Source organism: Girardinichthys multiradiatus, chromosome X (genome assembly GCF_021462225.1).
Source record: "Girardinichthys multiradiatus isolate DD_20200921_A chromosome X, DD_fGirMul_XY1, whole genome shotgun sequence".
Taxonomy (NCBI): Eukaryota; Metazoa; Chordata; class Actinopteri; order Cyprinodontiformes; family Goodeidae; genus Girardinichthys; species Girardinichthys multiradiatus.
Window position 1 is genome coordinate 17852946 of NC_061817.1, and position 15655 is coordinate 17868600.

At 36.9% G+C, this 15655-nt stretch overlaps 1 long non-coding RNA gene across 1 annotated transcript; it reads left to right on the forward strand.

The window, feature by feature from the left end:
* Positions 1-6328: 6328 nt before the first annotated feature.
* Positions 6329-9572, forward strand: LOC124863486. The gene is made up of 3 exons (XR_007037141.1): positions 6329-6645; positions 6968-7045; positions 9503-9572. It is a non-coding gene; the product is annotated as an uncharacterized LOC124863486 (long non-coding RNA).
* Positions 9573-15655: the final 6083 nt, after the last annotated feature.

Here is a 15655-nt window from a genome sequence, read left to right on the forward strand (position 1 = left end):
ACTACTGCCCTGACAGATGATTCTTGTCCAACCAGCAGCTCTTCTGACTCTGACAACTTTGTTAACTTTGATGATGATTTTGATGAATATTCCAATGTTTAGTCTCCATTTAATCACTTGATGACTTTCTTTTTCTTTTATTTTGCCTCAATAATATATTAATAATTTATTCACATGATTTTCATTCCATTCTTACTGTTTTCTCTGAAAATCCTTCTGCCATGTGGTAGCTACCTGCCTAATTGTTTGATGGGTGTTTTATACACTGAAGTTTGTACGTTTCGTCTGACAGGATTATTGTTCACACAGAGGATAACGACTGTGTCATTTCTTTTATTATTCAATCTCATTATACTTTTTATATTCATTGTCATTCAATTACTTGTTTATTATTTTTTATGACATAATAACCATTTACAAGATTCGAGCCAAATTCATATTATATTATAATCTAAACCCTCTTGCTAATAAAAAAGCCTTAGCTAGAAGCAACTGGCCTCAAACAAAAAGACTATATAGAAATAAAATCTTTAATATCTGGTATTTTGCATTTATAATGACATCTCAAATGTGATAAAAAGTCTCTGACTTGTCTCTAACATAACACATCATTTTTTTCAGATGGACAGCTCCTTCCACCAGTGTTGTTGTGTCAGGGGTTCTGGGTTTTTTCATTGCAAGAAAACATATGTTTTGCAGCTGTCATTGCAATAAGAACTAACTTCTGTTGATACCTGTTTAAATTATGTAATATTTCTGTATCATCCAACAAAGCAACACTCCATTTGTGTATGGAATAATTTATCCAATTATATGGATATGTATAAATCAACAATGTGGGACATTGTTAATTCATTTTTGGAAGGGGATACAAATCTTGGCAGGCTCAGCCCTCCTTGACGAGCATGTAGCGACAGTGAGAAGTCGTTGAGTCATTATCTTTGCAGCAATCTCATGATGAAACCTGTTTTTTTACATGGTTTCTGGCCTCACTGAGTCTAGTGCAGTGATTACTATCTTTGCATTTTTGAGACAAAATCAGTTCCTTCTGTCTTTTCTACATTAAATTGGAAAATATTCGGACTCATCCATTTATTGATATTTTGTTGCTCAAACGGAACAAAAATAAACATTGTTTTATTCATGAAACACAAGATATCAATAAAATGTGTATTCTAGTTGAGGGACTTTTTTAATGATTCTTATATAATTATTGTTTCATTTTATGTAACTGATTATTAACTATGACCCTTTATTGATATTAAAATCTTCATTCCACACCCACCCCTTTTTGTGATCAATGACCTTTTCATGCCTTAAATTGCCCCAATAAAGGGGGCGCTATTCAGACTTTAATCTTTTTAGGTGCAATAAATCTGAGCTTTGTTACAACCCCTGTCAATTCCCAATAGAGCCTTGAGTCATGTAGCTCTTGATGTCACAGAACTACCCAGGTCACCGGGTAAGTCTACCTGTTTCGACAGGTTCTCTTCAGGTTCTTATTTTGTCTCTTTGCCTAATATGCAATCTTTCTCACTGGCTGCAACACAATCTCATTCAGTCCATATCATACAATATGAATGTCTGATTATGCTGCATATGCAGTAGTGGAATTTTTTACCATGTATGAAGGGAGCAGTTTGTATGGGTGGGACAGATTTAGTGGCGGTCTCCTCTGGATCCCTTCTAAGACTGGCCTCCCCTTGTTCACTTCAAGGGCCAGATTTTCTGCTGGGGTGAATTCAGGAGATGGTGGCCCACCCCCTGTGCCAGACACATGACCTCTTTTTTGATGGTTAAAATCAGTAAGAGAATGAAATGTGTGAGCAGGCACTTTCTAAGTGTTGAAGTACCCCTTTACCGGGGCCTTCTGCGCGTTCGTTTATTCACTGTAACCTGGAGAAATTCACAACACATTAGAATACATCACACGGAGACAGCTGTATGTCGTTCTGGGCCCAGGGGAAGAGCTCATGTAGGTAGGATACACCGAGACTTCTTCTGCCTCTCCTGACTGGGCTCATTTCTTTTATTAAAACACACACGAAAAATGGGCAGTGCCCTTGTTTACAATATTTTCTACACATAGTCACGTACACATTTTTCTGGCTGACCATATTTAGAAAGGCATTGTCCACCAGCTGCATCCCGTATCTACTGATATAAGCAGGGAGTAACTCAGTCAGTTGTATTATCTCTAATTTTCACACACTCCTGCAGTTCTCAGTAATTTTCCACTTCACCTCTCCTGTGAGAAATACTTCTGCAGGCCACACAATGTCTTATACTAACACATGTTACACATTTTATTTCCCACACTGGTTATGAACATAGTAATAATGTACACACATAATATATCTCCACATAAGTCATTAGTACATTTATAGTCAACATAACTTTACCAGTCTGCAAAATATTCTTATATTTAATTTTGACCTGCTGGCATGTCCTTTTTGGTCCAGTCACATTTATGCTGTATTAATATTGAAGAGATGCACAACAGAAAAAGAGTAACAGAAATTAATGAACATACAAACTCGATCATATTAATGAACTGGAGGCCTTTGTTCATGAGGATTGAGCTAAAATTCTTCAGGAACGCTACCAGAAGCTGGGGGCTGGCTAAGAATCACATTTGCAGCCAGTTTTAACAGCAACAGGATTCTCTACTACGTACTAAAGATGCTAGTCATGAAGGGGCTGAGTCACTTTTAGATTGCTTTAGTCATTAAAAAAAGCATTTTGTGTTTAATTTGGAGACACCACTTATAATATTGGTCATCCTGAAGTATTTATTTGTATTATTATTTTAGCAGTTTATTGCTAACAGCCGCTAGTTTATACATGTAAACCTTACCTTACTGCTGCATATTTATCAACATTTACTTAATTTATTTTTCTATTTTAATACATTTTTATCATTATTGACAGGTGAGCAAAAATAATGAGGTAAAAGTAAGAGCTGAGATAGGAGGAGTTTTTGTTCTATAGATCTATTTGTGAACAGAAACAGATAGGAAAATGTAGAATTAAGATTCAAAATGAATGGAATTGAATTTCATATCTATCTATATAATAATAATACATTTTATCTGGTTAGTGCTTTTCAAAGATCTTGAAGACACTTTACAGGAATCAAACAAAATTATAAGATCGAAACACTTAAGTGTCATCGTTTTTAATGGCCGAATTAACCCACATGCGGAAAAACACTCAGAGAACAGTAGAAACGGTTTGGAAGTTTATTGCTAGAAATCAGGAACAATAATAAACACTTATGAACAAATTTAAAGTACAGAACATATTAGTAAGGTCCTTTACAGGTAACATTCCAATAAAAGTACATGAATGGTTTTTAATAGGAAAAACCGGAGCACCCGACGAAAACCCAAAGTGAAAGACTCCAAATATCAAAGGTAGGCTGGGATTTTTACCCTTGTTGTCCTGACCTAGAAAATATTATGCTAATAGGAGTTATTCCTGAAATTTGTTTGGTCTATGTTATCAAATGCCAGATCATTTCTACACATATAAAAAGTTATTTTAGCTATTACTAAAATGTTAATGGTTTGTTTTGCAGAAGGATGCCAGATATTGTGCGTGTTTGTGGTCTGTAATCTACAGGGAGGAAGAAGATCCTCTCTGCTTTCGGAAAAGATTCCTAAAAGATTTTGTGATTCCTGAAAAGAACCTTTGAACTGCAGATTTTGGGGGTTTTATGTTAAATAAATTTTTAAACATCTCAATACAGCACTCTTAAAAGGACGGCCATCTTCTGATACCACAGCCTTCAACACCGCTTCAGTGGAGCCAAACTCGTTTTTTAGATCTTTGGTGATGTCTCTAACAAGTTGTTTAGTGTTTTCATTGTATATATTGACAGTAAAGTCTTTTTCTACATCATCCACTCCTGACAGATAACACAGGATCTTTCCCATCTCTTTGGACCTAGGGGGCCCGCCATTTTTCTTTGAACAGTCTAAAACTGCACCCATTACAAAAAATGCCAGACCTTCCTCTAGTTCTGTGTTCTCAGACACGTCACTTTCAATCAGCTCCTGATTTGACATGTTAGTTTGAACTTCATCATTACAACTGGAATAAATATTCCCTGATTCTGTAAACCCATCGCTGGTTGACATCTTTTTGAGAAATCTTTTAAGTGTCACAATGAAGGGATCAGTGTGAGACGTTAAGAGTCTTGGTCTGCTTCATCAGATTTAGACTGGTCTGCGAATTCACTTGAAATATTTGGTTTACTGTCCTTTTCATTTTGTGGCTCACAGGGCTCTGGAGACATTATTTGGGTCGATGTGACACATATTTGTTTAACCAGATCGTCGATCTCTGACAGCATGCTGGAAACTTTATCCTCTTCACCTATTTGATAGGTTTCCTGATTTTTTATCCACAGAAAGATGCTTTGGAGAAATGTCCTTACCTCGTCTTCTGCTTTGGCATAGAAGACTTCAGGGCAAACTTGTATCTGGCCAGAAGCATCCCTTACTTTCTTGCTAGAGAGGACAGAATCTGAAAGATATTTTCCTTCTGGAGGAACAGGAATTTGATTATAATGGCTCCTCATGATTTGAACGTATAATGTATCTATCAGTTCCTTTACAAACTGTTTGAACTTGTCATTTAGAAATTGGTTCCCTGTAGATTCTGCACACAGGCTGTCAATCTGAGGTTTGATAGACTGAAAATCCAGTTTAGGAATGTGGTCTGTCTCTGTGTAGTCTCGATGTTTTGGGCTTTCCTCATCTGATGAATACTCAGGAACGCATCCAGGAAACATGAAGCACATGAGTCTGTTTGATCTACCTGGGTCATGTTTCAGTTTGACCACCTTTGTGTCACTTGAATCCAATGATTTCTCCAACGAAGACACCATACTGCTGAACCGCTGCTTGGCAAAGCTGGAAAATTCTGGTTTGCTGGTTATTTGTTGTCTTCCAGCTGGAGCGGTTTTGAGCATGGATAAAAATAGGCTTCTGATATCACCAACAATTTCTTTCAAGTTAAAATGTGGCGTGGATGAACTTTTCTCATCTTTCTGTCTAACTGAACCTTCGGATTTGCAGAAATGAAGGTCCTCAATGATAGTTTGGCTAATTGCTTCTGCCACTTGAATTGTTTTGAAAGGATCTACTGACGGGCAAAATTCTGTAACATCGTCTGCTGTTTTGGCATCGTATAAATCATCTGAATGTTTCTCTATTATTTCTGTAATTCCCTCACCAACTGAGGCCAGAAAAAAGGGAGATGTTACAACTGCAGAAACACTTTCCTCTGGAAGTTCAAATGCAATCTTTGGTTTTGGTGGAGGCAGATTTAAGGCCTCCTTTTTCTTTATGAATCTGCTCCAGTATCTGTCAGCACAACTTGAGCTGGCTCTGTTAAGATGTTTTCGGAAAAATGTAACTGTGTTGGAAACCATTTTGTTGAGATTTCTTAGGTTGGAAAAGCGGCCACTCACATACACGGCAGGTTCCACGGGATAAACGGGGGTCCTTCTGATCACATTTGCAATAGAAGTTACTTTTCGAGAGACCTCCTCTTCCATCAATGAGTTTAACTCCTTCCCACTGTGACACATTTCTGTTGAAACCTGGAGAAACTTGGCCATTTCTGCTGTAATCAAACTGTTTAAATGCACACCGATTATTTCATCAGTCATTGCATAGGCCTCGATATTCTCTTCAATCATTGGAATCAGGATTTTCAGTGAATTTTCCACACATTGCTGAAAAATGTCACTAAGTATGTCAGCCAGAACCCCTGTAATATGTGAATCCTTCAGACCTTGTGAAAGCAAGGCCCACTGTGCCGGTGATAAAGTCTTCATACGAGGCAATATTATGTCCTCCACGTTGTCAATTGAGATGGAGATATTTCTCTTCTTTAGTCCACTTGACTGAAACATTTAAAAAAGCTTTTTTGGATCCAAAACTCAAAAAAGGACGATCTGCTTTGCTACTCTTCTTGAAGTGACGTGTTTTCAGAATGACAAGAGATTTAACATAGAGTGCCTCTGATGCGTTACAATCCGTTACGTCACAAGACGCGTGCGTATTAGACACGAGAGAACAGACAACAGAAGATCAAAGCGTCGGCTGTCACGTGCTCCACATAGCTCTGTAACCTTAGAAACCTCCCGGAAGTAGTTGACCGTCAACTAGGGTGAATCTTAACAAACGTTGTAATTTGGGGTTATTTGTGATTAGCTAGTTACTTATGTAGCTCATTAGTCTTCATAAGTAATCTATAAACAATTCTCCATGTTGTATAATGAAACTGACAGGTTAAAGTTAACCTACCTGCTAAAGTTCTCCGTATAGAGCTCCAGCTGTCATCTCCTCTCAGTTAGTTAATTGGTCTGATTCGCTCCGGAGTCGTTCGGAGAGGCGTCCCGATCTTCGTCCGTTCTGCCGGGATGTAAGAGTTGAATTCACCACCACATGTAGCATCTGGAAGTCATAGTTTAAAAAGACTCTTGTAAGCTGTTTGCGGGTTGGTGGCTGCTGTGTCCAGATGCGTTTCTCCATCAGCAGCTGTTCATCAGGGGCTTCAGTGGTCTGCAGGCTCACCATCCGTGATTTAAAAGATTGGATTGTATTTCTACAAAGCGTTTTGTAGTTACAGGTATGATAGCTGCATGCATGCTTCATTAAAATTCATCTGCTGGTACATTATTGACATTGAAGTCTAAAGTGATTAAATAAATTTGTTATATCAGCAAACTTCAGCAGAGCCTTTTAGCAGCTCCTGGACATCATATGCAACAGTTTCCAGGTGGTTTTACTGATCTATATGGTGTTTACTTCAGTGATAAACCTCAGTCAGTTCTATACAAAACACTTTTTACGTTAAGCAGCTACTGAAACACTCATGTTTGAATAATAACTATGTTCTGCTGTAGCATCTTTTAATAATGGATTTTTCTTCTAATTAAAAATGGTGGCAGACTGACTGGCTACAGGACCATGGACAGTGACACCAGCACCACAGTGGACTGGAAAGCTGCTTACAGTGGCAAGAACAAGTAATCAACTTTTTCATGTTCACTTTTCCACCATGAAAACACCATCTCTATGGAGATGCAACATCATGCTCTATTTCAGCTTGGAAAAGGTAGATGGAGCATCCTAGATGAAACCTGTTAGAGGCTGCAGGCGGAGGTTCACCTTCCAGCAGGACAACGACCCTAAACATACATCTAGAGATACGATGGAATGATTTAGGTCATAGCATATTCATGTGTTAGCATGGCCCAGTCAAAGTCCAGGCCTAAATACAAGTCGAAATATGTGGCAAGACTTGAGAACTGATCTTCAGAGACAATCTCAATCCAGTCTGACTGAGCTTGAGCTATTTTGCAAAGAAGAATGAGCGGAAATGTACAACAAATATATATAGATGGTTAAAGCTGCTGGAACTGCAGAGAAAGGTGGCTCTACATAGTATTGATTAGGGAGTAGGGTTGAATATAAATGCATGCAACACTTTTCAGATTGTTTTGTTAAAAAATGTTATGAGTTTCCTTCTACTTCATAATTTTAAATGATTTTGTGTTTTATGTTTGTGGTTGAAACTGACACAATATAAAGGGGTGTGAATAGATTTGCAAGACACAGTTTTTCCTGTAACTTACACTATGTTTTGTAGGTATAGTCCTATGTTCACTCAGGAATCTATACACTAACTAGCTACTTTATTGTGTCCGCTTTTAAAGCTCCAGGCGGGACTCCTTTCTGCCATCAGAACTACCTTAATTCTTCATGGTATAGATTGAACAGAGATGTTGCTTCATATTGCCACAATAGGATTACACATTTGCTGCAGATTTACATCCATACTGAAAATGTCCTGCTCCACCACGTGAAAAGCAGGTGCTCAGTTAGATTGAGATCTGGTGACTGTGGAGGCCAATGGAGCAAAGTGAACTCATTGCCATGTTCAAGAAACCAGCTTGAGATGACTTGTGACACCTTTTATTATCCTGCTGGAAGTAGGCCCAAAGTGTGCCAGGAACCCCCCCATACACACACCATTATATCACCACCACCAGCCTGACTTGTTGATGCCATGCAGGATGAATCCATACCTTCATGTTATTCATTCCAAATTCTGACCCAACCATCTGAATGTTGAGGCTTAAACAGACTCTCATCTGTCTATGCAACCTTTTAACCCCTAATTATCCAGTTTTGGTGAGCCTGTGGATTCTTGGCTCAGTTTATGGTTCTTAGCTGACAAATGTGGCAACTGGTGGAGCCTTTTGCTGCCATTGTTTTTTTAAATGACCGTTGCCTTTCCATTATCTCAAACCAGTCTGTCCTTTCTCCTCTGACATCAACAAGACATTTTTATTGCCTCAAGCTCCTCAATACTCATACAACTCATCAGCAGAACATTGCTCCTACAAAACCGACACCTCTCTGCAACCACAGCAATTGTATTTTCCTCAAAATGAGCCTACCACCGTGCTGGTAGAAGGTGTATTGTCATTAAAATCATTTTATGTGTATGTAATCTCACATTTTTCATACTATATTTCTTGGATTGGAAAATAATACTTAAAAAAAGTATTGTTATTTCCCAAAGACTGTAGTCTAAGTAGCCAAATATTCAGTAAAACCTATTTTGCTAGATGTAGGATAGAAGAAAAATGTCATGAATACCAGTTTGCTCTATCAATCAAATAGCTTTGGATAATGGGCTTTCATTTTAATGATGTTTAAATAGCTTTTTTGTATTTTTCTACCATTAAAATATGTTTAAAATGGTCAATAACTTTACTATGGCATGTTGTAGTGCCATCAAACTCATAGCACACATAGAGCACATTATCTTGATCATACTACAACTCTTACTTTGGGACAATATGCCACAGATATTGCACATATTCTCCATGTAACATTATGTTGTTTTTGTTGAGGTATTATTATCCACAAAGACAATGTTAGAAGTTGTAGGGCGACATAAACATCATCACATCTACTCCATATCACGTTGTTTACACTGCAACAACTTTTAAACAACTCACAAAGTTGTGACAAAAAATTTATTTAAGCACCTTTTCCCAAAATAAAAGTTGTAGTATGATCAAGTATGATCAGACGGTGATACCGTGACGAAAGTCACTTTATATGACAAGTTTACCCACAAAATTGTTGTAGGTAAAAGTTACATTTTGAGGGGCTATGACTTCAGGTGGCAAGCTCCTCAAAATCAAATAAACATCATTAAAAGAACCCAGGTCTTCAGAGCATCTCCACATCTCACTGCCCCCCTGATCCCAAGACACCACTCTGGGAAACCCTTGATAAAATGCATTTGGTGTCTGTGGAGGGGAAGATGTGGAGGTATGTATTTTTAATTAATTGATTTAATTTTAAAATTGACTGCTTTAATATGACAAATATGTCCTATGAACAAATACAAAGTAGCAGAAAAGCATTTGTTACGTTGTACTAATAACCCTAGATGTTTTTCTCAGATCTCTGCAGTAAGGCGAGTCCAGTCTGGAAGGGACTCACCTTCCTGCTCCGAAAAAGGAATTAAGCAGGTATTTTAAATACTTTTTTTTAATTATTCTCAAATAATTACATGTTAAATTATATGTTTATTTGTGGCTAGAAGGAGAGAAGGACAGTTTTAATGTCTGTCTGTCAGCCGCTAAGAGCAATGCACTTCTGTCAGCAGAAAATGGGCTCTCAGATCAGCTTGAACAATAAATACTCAGAGGCTGTTAATCCCAGCAACAGCAGATAGTCAGTCTCCTTCAACACCAGAATTTGATTCAAACAGTGAAAGCTGATTTTAAATTGAGCAGATTCACAGTAAAGGTCACTGTACAAAAACATTCAAATTAATTATAAATGCAAATTAAAGTTATGCATCTGAGGAAGCCAGCTGACTGTGTTGAATCTTCACTTTTGTTACAATCTCCCATAGACTTCAACATTGTTTTTTCATGAAGTCCATTACCTGCTTAAAAAAGTTCTGTTATTGCAACAGGACCACTTCTTTATGGCAGTGTCCCTTTAAAGGGAGGTGGCAGTGATGCAAGAACTGCATGTAGAAGAAGGTCTCCATCTCCCACATGAAAATGTCAAAGACGCCATTTGGGCAGCAGCTGCAGTCGTGCAGTTTTACAAAGATGGAGGTTTGTTATTGACAAGTAGTTCATGGTTTGAACTTTTACACATGCAAATATGCAGATATACATACTTACAACCAGGCCACACCTTTCATTTTTTCAATCAAAAAAATAAAATTGGAAACCCTGAATTAGTATCATCCATCTCACAATAGTGTGGCACAACATGTTGGTCTGTCACATTAAATCCAAATAAAATGCATTCACATTTTTGTTTATAACATGACAAAATGTGGAAATGTTCAAGGGGTATGAATACCTTTGCAAGTCACTGTATGCAGTTCTTTTTAATTTAGATGATTATTCACACGGTGATTGCTGGTTCTGGTACACGATACAATATATTTAGCCATATATGGCGATAATGTAGACATATTTATAGACATAAAGACAGGTGGACATAAAATAGACTATATGTCTTGGACCCAAATTCATAAAGCCTTTTGACACAATTCTGTCAGTCAGTCAGTCATTTTCTACCGCTTATTCCATAGTGGGTCATGGGGTAGCTGGTGCCTATCTCCAGCAGTCTATGGGCGAGAGGCGGGGTACACCCTGGACAGGTCGCCAGTCCATCACAGGGCAACACACAAACAACCATGCACACACTCATTCATACACCTAAGGGCAATTTAGAGCTACCAATTAACCTAACAGGCATGTCTTTGGACTGTGGGAGGAAGCCGGAGTACCCAGTGAGAACCCACGCATGCACAGGGAGAACATGCAAACTCCATGCAGAAAGACCCCTGGTCGGGAATTGAACCCAGGACCTTCTTGCTGCAAGGCAACAGTGCTACCAACTGCGCCACCATGCACAATTCTAAAACGTTCAATTAAAATTTTTAGTGTCAGATTAGTATGCTTTACTGCATTTTCTGATTATGTTAACATAGTGTATGTTGTGGGTATTGTAAAAACGTGTTATACTAATTTTAACAGGAGAAAGAAGAAGAATGGACTTCAGTCACCATTATTGGCGTGTTAGAGTCTGAAGAATGCAGCTCAGACTCCTTTTATGAGCTGCGCCTTGAAGATGGAAGGACCCTCTTCATTGACCACAAGAATGGCAGCCTTTGGACACAGAGCAAAAGAAAGGGAAAGACCCTTTCTTCATTAAAGGCAAAAGAATTGTAGAGATTAATCTGAAAATATGAATTCTTGATATGATGTATTTTTTGGTGTTCAGGAGGAAAGGTATTTATCTGTACTGTTTTTAATATTGTGTTCTTTTTTCATGTATTTAAATGTTAAAATATTAAATTGATATTTATTTTTAATTATTCATTCATTAATTTTTCTATACCACTTATTCCATAGTGGGACCTTCTTGCTGCAAGGCAACAGTGCTACCAACTGCACTAAAAAAAACAAGCAATTTAAGGAGAGTCATTATGAAAGCAAATTAAAAATTATTGGAGGATCTTCTGTGACATGATTGGGAAAGAAACCAAAACTAATAAAGTTTGGAAAGTAATTAAAATTGAATTAAAAACAATATGCATATCAATCTTAAACGTAGGTAACACAAATATATTTAAAGATGAAGAGAAAACTGAAATACTAGCTGAAACATTTAGCTAAATTCCTAATATCAACATCATTAGTAACGAGGGAAGTAAACACAACTTAATATATACTTTCAGAGAGCTTCCCTGAAGTTCATCCCTTACTTTATAATTGTAAGAAGCAGGGTTGCTGCTACGTTTGATATTTAAACTGGGTTTCTGTTGCAGGACCGTACATCACAGGAGGATGAGTTGATGCTTTGCTTTTACTTTCTTTTCTCCATTTTCATCAAGTGATGCTCTACAACCAAGACAGCTAGATGGGTGTGAATATGGTGTTCACCAAATGAAAGAAATTATTTCAAGAAAGCAGGGAACTGCTATAATAAATAGCAACCTAAGCACAGGTAGTGACATTTTAATTTTATTGTATTCAGTGTTGGTACGGAGGACTGAAAGATGCAATGGTGTGGCCCCTCCTCACATTTAGGCCTCTTCTTTTTCCCCAAGATGTCAGAAATTCTGTTTACAGCACAGGGAATTAGGTTATTTCCACATAACATTAACCTTAGATTAATTTTTGATTATGCTATACATAAAATATACAGTATTTATGCCTCTGCATCTACAGTGCCATTGAATATATTCAGTCTCTTGGTTTTGTTTTCATTGCTGTTGTAACAATCATGGTCTACATAAATTGGCTTTTTTTTTTTTTTTACAAAGAAATATAAAAAAACATTGTGTCAATGTTATATTAAATTTTTAAAGGCTGATGCCATTTAAATAAAAATATATAATGAAAAATAAGTGGTTGCGTGCTCTGTATACATTTGAGTTAATCTTGACATTGAGGAGGTTTAGAAGAAAAGGCCAATTTATAACGACCATGATTGATTTATTACAGCAATAAAAACATAATCCTTCCAAGGGTGCGAATTATTTTTTTATAGAAATAGATGTGATTTTTTTTCTTATTAACCAAGTTTGTAATCTTTAAAAAAAGACCTTCACAGAAACTTGTTCTTTCAGATGCTTCTTGACAAAGTCATGTAGCCAGTTAGGGACACTGATGATGAGGATTGTGATGCTGAGTCACAGGTTTTCTCAGAACATTCATTGAAACAGGTGTGGCGTGTTCATATTTAATAATGCATCGTCTACACTATGAAGTTCATATTGAAAGAAAGCACAAAAAAAAAGATAGTCAACACCTTTTTCCAGCAAAAAGAACAGATTTATTATTAAAACAACAGAGGAAGAGGAAAATTTTGAGGCAGAAGACAAAATCTTAGAAAATATTTTACTCTTTTTAGCAGCAGATTAATGAAAACAGTCATGTTAGGCACAGTTAATCAGCCTGGACCATGCTATTTCAAAAGTCTCTTTCCAGATCGTTCTGCCATGTCCTAGATGTTCAACCAAAAAGTAGAGTTAGAACCTGAAGATGAATGAAATTTGAGAAAAGTGAAATAATGCAGATTGTATTGAAATATGAAGAAAACAGATAAAAATTAGATAATATATGAATTAATGCATGATGGGACACTAAGAGAATGAAAAAAGTTGGGTTCATATAATTTGCTTTGTCTTAGCAACAAAATAAAAAATATACAAAAAAAAATAACATTTAGTTTATGTCTCAAAATTAATTTGATAAGTTTTAAAGGTAGTTTACAGGAGTTAGTGCCTTCTAGTGGCAAATCTCCAGACTGAACCCAGGTTTAAATCAGGAATTTGCAAAAGGTTGGAAATTATAACAGCGTAAAATTATCAGTGAAAGATACTTGGTGTCTGTTGATAATATATTGCTCATTCTAATATATAAAACCACATATATTCTAATTTCAAAGTCACGTTGAACTTATGAAAACTGACTAATAATGTTGATCTGTATGTAATATTTCGTTTCTGCCTGAAATTAAATTGAATTAGTATGACATAAAAATGTTTACATTTTATTTATAAACATAATGATACCATGATTTCACTGAGGTATAATACATATACCTCAATAATGTCTCATAGCAATGTACTGTAAAATTATTGCTAATTTACTGTTAGGAAAGTACTATAATTTGTTTCATGGGTATGTTCAGTCTACTATCTGGCACGTTACTACAGTGATTGTGAAAAGTATTGATACCTCATGGCATTTTTTGCATTTCCTCATATTGTAACCCCAAACTTTAATGTATTTTATTTAGGTTTTCTGTGATTAAAAACTCCATCCATCCATTGTCTTTCGCTTATCCAAGATCAGGTCACGGCGATAACAGGTCTAGGGAGAAACCACCAAGGTCAGTCAGAATGGGTGGAGAGTGTCTGTGAACATAAAATTTAAAGTCTTCTTATGAATTGGATTTAGGTTTGCTCTTTGACTGGGCCATTTCAACACCCGAGTGTTTTTTTATCTAAACCCCTTCATTGCAGCTCTGGTTGTGTGTTTAGGGTCGTTGTTCTGCAGCAAGGTGAACCTCCATCCAAGTCTCAAATCTTTGCAGCCTCTAACTTATTTTCTTTCAGGATTACCTTGTATTTAGCTCCATTCATCTTTGCATCATTCCTACCAGCTTCTCTGTCCCTGTTGAAGAAGAGTTTCCCCACACTATGATGATGCCACCACCATTTTTTCTCCTTGGGTATGATGTGTCTAGGGTGCAGTGACCTCCACGCACAGTGTTTTGCATGTAGGCCAGAAAATTCAATGTCGGTGTCATCTAACCAGAGCAGCCTCTTCCACGCTTTCCATATTCCTTACATTGCCACCAAAAATTTCAAAGGGGACAACTTATTTCAACATTAACTTTCTTTTTTGCCCCTTTTCCATACAGGGGTATGGCCACAGGGGTGGCTGGGGGTGGTACCTGGTGCCTTCAATGATTAATGCTCTCTTTGCCTGGTCTGTCAGTTAAGGTGGATGTATGTGTCTTGGTACTTTATGGATGTGCCACACTCTTTACATATTATGAATGACAATGAACAGTGCGAAGTGAGATGTTTAAAGCTTGGTATATTTGTTTTATACCCCAATCCTGCTTAAAAACCAATCAACTGACCGATCCAGCATGTTCCTTGGTCTTCACAATGCACTAATGTTTTCTACAACACCCTCTGAGATTTGAACAGAATAGCTGTTTGTACTGAGATTTTATTAATAAATGATGGCCAAGTGTACTAATTATGTGGCTTCTAAAGGCTGGATTTTATGTAAGGTATCAGAGTAAATGGGGCTCAAAAAATGCACAAACATGCATGCAAAGCAGTACAAACAACACACTACTTTGTGTAACTTGGTCACACACAAATCTACTGTATATAAAGCTAGTTCACCACCACCCTCGTTACATGAGAGACCGTCCTGAAAATGACCTTGCTGTGATCGAGCTTCGCGACCGCATAGTCTTTAAGCCACACATCGATGTGCAGCTATACAATATATAAGTATATAAAATTTGGATCCGGTATTTTGTGAGTGTAATAAAAAAAGTCTGGAAAAACTTACAAAGTTTACCTTTGCTCCTTTCTCTGCAAATATCTTTATGTCAAAATCATGTCTTTTTAAAACCATTCACTTCTATTTACTCTTGCTGCTTTTTTATTTGTTTTCTTTTAGTAAAGTAGTTATCCTACTTAAAACTTAATGTGTTAGTTACATAGAAGGTCTTTGATAGATTTAAAGGAAGGTTAATCAAGAAACACATTCTTTCCCTCATGTCTTTTTTTAATCACTCCAAACACTGGTTCTATTCTTGGGCTTTTCCATCTTAAGATTGTCTAATTGTTCTGTTAGTAAATGCAGTCTTGGGAAATATCTTGTGAATATCAGACCTGAACATCATCTAATTTGCTGAAATGATTAGGATTTCTTAAACGTAGCGCTTAAGCAAATCCAAAGATAGATTTTAGACTTTAGTTTACATATAATAGCAATCACATTTGGTCCAAAAAAACAAACATAAAAACAGCTTACACCAAGTAC